General features: G+C 36.6%; 1 pseudogene; it reads right to left on the reverse strand.

The window, feature by feature from the left end:
- Positions 1–781: 781 nt before the first annotated feature.
- On the reverse strand, positions 782–894 carry LOC114673897 (U6atac minor spliceosomal RNA; annotated as a pseudogene).
- Between the last annotated feature and the right edge of the window lie 5,743 nt (positions 895–6,637).

Consider the following 6,637-nt stretch of genomic DNA (forward strand, 5'->3'; position numbering starts at 1 on the left):
TAAAGATGCTCCTATCAGGCATGATGTTCCAAGGGACTGCAGATTGCCTTCCAGAAGTCAAAGGCAAAGTCCAGACCATTTTTTTGGACAAGGTAAAAGTCTGTGTTACACACTATCTATTTTTAGTAATTTAAGTAATGATAATAAAATGTATGCAGAAAATTAATATTAGGAAACTTGTTATCTATAATACAGATAGTTGAAATATAACATTAAGGAATTAGATGTTGGATGTTTTCCTCAGTTTCTTTTATATTCAGAAGATTTTTTAAAATATATTAAAATGATCAATCCCAGCGTAATTACACAGAATATCTTTGAAATCGGACTTTAAACTTTAATTATTGTAAAAATTAAAGAATATTGACATTGGCAATAAACCCATGTTTAAGTGATTATTCTACAGCTAAGGTTCAGTGAATATTAAGCCAATCCCTTTTGGAGATTCTTGAATAGAAAGTGTCCTTAAAACATTATTTTAAAGGTGACTAAAATAACCAACTTTTGAAAATCAGTTTTTAAAAATAGTTCCCCTGTTTCTGGGACCTTATAAGACAGGTTGTTCTTCTTTTTCTCCCTCAGGAAAGGACATTTTATGACTAGTCATAAACCATTAACGGTATAGGATTATAATTGAAATGCTGACATAAACTTAACTATTATAGTGAAATCCTCATCACTTTAATCTCTTAGCTGGTGAAGGAAAATACAATCTAGTACTAAAATAGACATTATCTGATATTTTGTCAGGTGATGGGGGCAGTAGTCTTGTTCAATCCAGTACAATTTGATGCTAAGATACCTCAGGTGATGCACAAACATTCTGTGTTTTCACATGTGCACATTCCATCCATTTAAAAGGAAATACAAACTTCCCATTCTTTCTTCAGACATCAAAATGGGCCTCTGAGAAAATTCAAATGGACCCTCCAATTCCCATCTACTCAGAGGTAAGCAACTCACTATTAAACAAAAAACCAACAGAAAAATATGAATTCTAAGATAGAAAACAAGCAACCAAACATTCAAAATAATCACATGTCAGTTTCAAACTGGTCCAATTAGTTCTGTATCCACACTATATCCTGTGAGTTTAATCTCCACCTCAGATTTTGTTTTTAATCTCTGTGGATTTAAGTTATTTCTATCTTCTCTGTGTGATCACCAGGTTTTGAGCTTCTTTTTGAGGGGTGAGGCCATGAATTAACCACCTATGCATTTTCCAAAAGGGAGCTTTATAAACTTCCACAAATAATGCTCCTAAAACACGATTATCAATTAAAAAATCGATCTTGTAAAATGTTATTTTTTGAGATACTCTAGATAAATCATATAACTCTGGAATCTATATGCTCTCCTTCTCCAGAAAGGGAAGTTTGGATTTTCAGAGATGTTTGTGATGTTATGCTGGTGTACTGGAATTTTATATAAGGTATTGTTAGCAATCTCCTGACATGATGAGGTATAATTTTTGCCTGATACCATATGCTAAGTACATAGAACTTACTAATAATGGCCACAGACCCAGTTTTTAACCAGTTTGCACTCTAAAATTTATAATTTCCTTCTCATATTTATGTTTTATCTTTTTAATAGGATATTACATTTTTAGTCATGAAATATTTATGCAACAAAACTATATTACTGAAATAGTTTTTGAACATAATTTCTTCCAGACACATTTGGAGAGGCATCGATTTATTTACAGATTCGTGGTTCTGGAACTTTTTTTCAGTTACTAATAGTTTGTCTAATACTGTGATAAAAGTTTTCTAACAAGTTAGGCAGAGTTGGTTTCAATAAATGACTGTTGTATTTTACTAGAACAACTGCATAAAATTTTAATGCACGGTGAGGATGAACAAGACTTCATTTCAGAACACGTGTGTGTGCGTGTGTGTGTGTGTGTGTGTATTGTCTTCATTCATTTATTCATTGTTTCTTTTTATTTAAACACATTTTGAGGAGAAAAATATGGAACCAGGTAGGCAACCTATGAGCATTACCATTCCTTCCTCCGAAGGGGAGACTTTGAGATTATGAAGGTTTCATGTTCTAGGGAGATGCATGCCTACAGTATCCAGAAGCTTAGCTTAGGCATAAAGCAGAGCCTCCACTTGCTCAATGACTACATAAGAGGAGGTTTAAAAAAACTAAGAAGATGAATCAAACACTGGCATATTATCCAAAATACTTATCACTCAGAGAGCACTAGATGGTGAAGGAGAATGTGATGTGACAAAGTGACATAGAAGCAGTTATTTCTGACAGGCTTTTTATCTATATATTTGCTAAACAAATTTGCCTTTTGTTTTTTTTTTTCATTTTCAAAAGAGGAGGAGAGATAGTAGAGTAGCATGAGGATACGACTTAATAGCACTTGTTAACCCAGAGTAATAAGCATGGTTGAGTCTAGAAAAGACTGAAACTAGAAGTTTCAGGTTCACACTAAATGAGGCCTGAATCCTCCACCTGCCTGGAAACACGATGCTTCCAGGCTGCCTATGGTACAGAAGTCAGATTAATTTTTACAGATTGTTTCCTAGGTCTTTAAATGACTCATAGAAAATAAACATTTTGTGACCTTACAAAAAATTAAATCCTACTTACCGTTCTATCCAGAAACACCTAAGAAACGGTTAGTTGCCCAGAATTTTTTGTTTGGTTGTTTTTTCACCAAATTCTGTCTTGGGAGGGAACCAGCCCTTAGGAAGACCTGCCTAGGTGTTGCCTAACAACGGCAGCAAATGACTTCAGGGAGCCATCCATGCAGCCAAGCTGAGGCTAACTCTAGGGGCTTTGAGTGCTCATAGAGTGCTCCTTTAAAACAAGTTTCTAGGTTCTGGGTACATGTACAGAATACGCAGGTTTGTTACATAGGTAAATGTGTGCGATGATGGTTTGCCGCACCTATTAACGCATCACCTAGGTATTAAGCCCTGCATGCATTAGCTATTTTTCCTAATGCTCTCCCTCCCCCAACCCCACAACTCCCACAGGCCGCAGTGTGTGTTGTTCCCCTCCCTGTGTCCATGTGTTCTCATTGTTCAGCTCTCAATTAAGAACCCAAACTGTTTTAAACAAATTCTGTGACAGGGCATTCAGCTACATCATGAGGTGACCATTTTATTTACAGAAAATTTTCATTGGCAAAAAAATTACTGCAAATTAAATTATTATTTGAGTTTTTGTTATTGCCACCCACTAGACATTTTCTTGTCTCCAGGACAAGGAGACAGTGAATCTTCTTTTCAGAAATCCTTCGGAGTTATCTGACTGACGCGTCACCCCCACTGATTACTAGGCTGATTCAGCTAATCAGGTAGGCTTGATGGCATTTATTTCCTCTTTTACTCATTGGCAAATACATTTTGCTCTTCCATTTCAAACTCTGTTCAAACTTCTATTACAGAAGGGGCTTTCTTTAATCAGCAATATAGTAGCTATGTTTTATAAGTAGAATATATATGATAATGTGGACCCTGTAATTACATGATAGCACTTGCTTCTTTAGAATTTTTTTTCTAGACTACTAAGATTATTATAGCATGTCAGAAAATTTAGATTCTTGCACAAGCATCAGTTTATTCATTTACTTAGTTATTAATCCATCAGTTTAAATGATATGAAAGTACCAAACACCTCCATAACCCTCAAAGATTGTTTATTTTAGTGAGAGATAGTAACAAAAAGCTGAGATGTATCATAATATAATGCATTCCATGTTAGAGATATCCTCATAGATTCATATAAGCAGTGAATCTAATATATTTATTACTCCATTGAGTTTACAAAATATATACTTTAAGAATTTCATTTTCAAATAATTTTAGACTTAAAGAAGAATTACAAGAATAACACAGAGAAGCCCTGGATTGCCTTCATCTAGGTTTTCCTAATACTAATAGTTCCATAACCTTGATACTATTGCCAAAACTTAAAAATCACAGTTGGTACAATACCAGTAACTAATGTAGAGATTTTATTCAGAATTTATGTGATTTTAAAATGAATGTCTTTTTACTTTAATTTATCCAATCTGGAATCACACATTGTACAGTCAATGATCTATATCCATGGGTTCTTCATTCATGGATTCAGTCAGCTGCAAGTCAAAAATATGTAGAAGAAAAAACAATAAAAAAGAGCAATACAATAATAAAAAATCCAAATTAAAAAAACAATACCATATAATGACTATTTACAGACCATTTACATTGTGTTATTTCTTACAAATAATTTAGAGCTGATTTAAAATATGTGGGAGGGTATGCATTGGTTTAATGCAAATATTACACTACTTTATATTAGGGACTTGAACATTTGCAATTTTGGTATCTTTGGAGTTCCTGGAGCCAATCCCCCATTTATGCCAAAGGAAGACTGTATTTAGTTTTCATATCTTCTTAGTCTCCTTCAATTTGTGGCAGTTCCTTGGTCTTTCTTCTTTTATGATCTTGACACTTTCCCAGATAAGTGGTTAATTATTTTATTTTTTATTTTCATTTTTTTGAGACAGAGTCTCACTCTGTCACCAAGGCTGGAGTGCTCACTGCAACCTCCATCTCCTGGGTTCAAGTGACTCTCCTGCATCAGCCTCCCAAGTAGCTAGGATGACAAGCGTGTGCCACCACAGCTGGCTCATTTTTGTATTTTTAGTAGAGACAGGGTTTCACTATGTTGGCCAGGCTGGCCTCAAATTCCTGACCACAGGGTATCCACCCACCTCGGCCTCCCAAAGTGCTGCGATTATAGAACTGAGCCACTGGGCCCAGTTAATTATTTTATAGAACATTTTTCAATTTTGGTTTGTCAGATTTATTCTCATTATTAGATTAAAGCTTTGTCTTCTTGTCCCCTTCTCATGTCAGGAGAACATGATGTTGCTATTTCTTATTATTGTTAACCTTCATTATTTGTGTAAGTATCGTGTCTACTGGGTTTTGCCACTGTAGAGTTACAATATATACCTTTGAAATCAATAAATAAATAACCTGAGGAAGATACTTTCAGAATATGTAAAAGTATATCTCTGTTCAAACTGTCACTTACTAATTTTGGTATCCATTAGTAAATTTTATCTGCAAAAACTGAAATTGTAATATTTTTCTTTTTTTTTTTTTTTTTTTTTGAGACTGAGTCTTGCTCTGTTGCTCAGGCTGCAGTGCAGTGGTGCAATCTCGGCTCACTGCAAGCTCTGCCTCCCAGGTTTAAGCAATTCTCCTGCCTCCACCTCCCCAATAGCTGGAACTACAGGCACCAGCCAACATGCCAAGCTAACTTTTTTGTATTTTTAGTAGAGTTGAGGTTTCACTATGTTAGCCAGGATGGTCTCGATCTCCTGACCTCATGATCCACCCACCTGGGCCTCCCAAAGTGCTGGGATTACAGGCGTGAGCCATCACATCTGGCCAAAATATTAATATTTCAATGGTACTTTTGAAATGTTCTCAGTTTAAAATTATAATGTATTTATACATTTATTAATTGAAATGCTTATGTGGAAGAAAGGTGTATTTTATTCCTCTATTTACTTATTCAAATATATGTATATATATACACACACACACGAACATATAGATTGTATTAGTCCATTTTCACACTGCTGATAAAGACATACCCGAGACTGGGCAATTTCTAAAGAAAAAGAGGTTCATGGGCTCACAGTTCCATGTGGCTGGGAAGGCCTCACAATCATGGTGGAAGGTGAAAGGCACACCTTACATGGCATGAGGAAAGACAGAATGAGAACCAAGTGAAAGGGGAAGCCCTTTATAAAACTATCAGACCGCATGAGACTTATTCAATATCACAAAAACAGTATTTGGGAAACTGCCCCCATAATTCAATTGTCTCCATAACACATGAGAATTTTGGGAGCTACAATTCAAGATGAGATTTGGGTGGGGACACAGCCAAACTGTATTTTCCACCCCTGGTCCCTCCCCAATCTCATGTCCTCACATTTCAAAACCAATCATGCTTTCCCCAAAGTCCCCTAAAGTCTTAACTCATTTCAGCATTAACTCAAAAGTTCACAGTCCAAAGTCTCATCTGAGACAAGGCAGGTCCGTTCCTCTATGAGCCTGAAAAATCAAAATGTGTTAGTTACTTCCCAGATACAATGGGGGTACAGGTATTGGGTAAATACACCCATTCCAAGTGAGAGAAATTGGCCCAAATGAAGGGGCTAAAGGTTCCAATCAAGTCCGAAATCTAGCAGAGCAGTCAATTCTTAAAGCTCCAAAATGATATACTTTGACTCTATGTCTCACATCTGAGTCACACTGATGCAAGATGTGGGTAACCATGTTGTTGGGCAGCTCCACCCCTTTGGCTTTGAGGGGTACAGCCTCCCTCCTGGCTGCTTTCATGAGCTGGCATTGAATGTCTGTGGCTTTTCTTGGTGCATGGTGCAAACTCTTGGTGGATCTGCCATCTGAGGTCTGGAGGAAAGTGGACCTCTTCTCACAGCTCCACTTGACAGTGCCACAGTGGGGATTCTGGGTAGGGGTTTCAAACCCACATTTCTCTTCTGCACTGCCCTAGCAGAGGTTCTCCATGAGGGCCCCACCCCTGCAACAAACTTCTGCCTGGACATCCAGGGGTTTCCATACATCCTCTGAAATGTAGGCAG

The sequence above is a fragment of the Macaca mulatta genome, chromosome 18, assembly GCF_049350105.2.
Source record: "Macaca mulatta isolate MMU2019108-1 chromosome 18, T2T-MMU8v2.0, whole genome shotgun sequence".
NCBI classification, from domain to species: Eukaryota; Metazoa; Chordata; class Mammalia; order Primates; family Cercopithecidae; genus Macaca; species Macaca mulatta.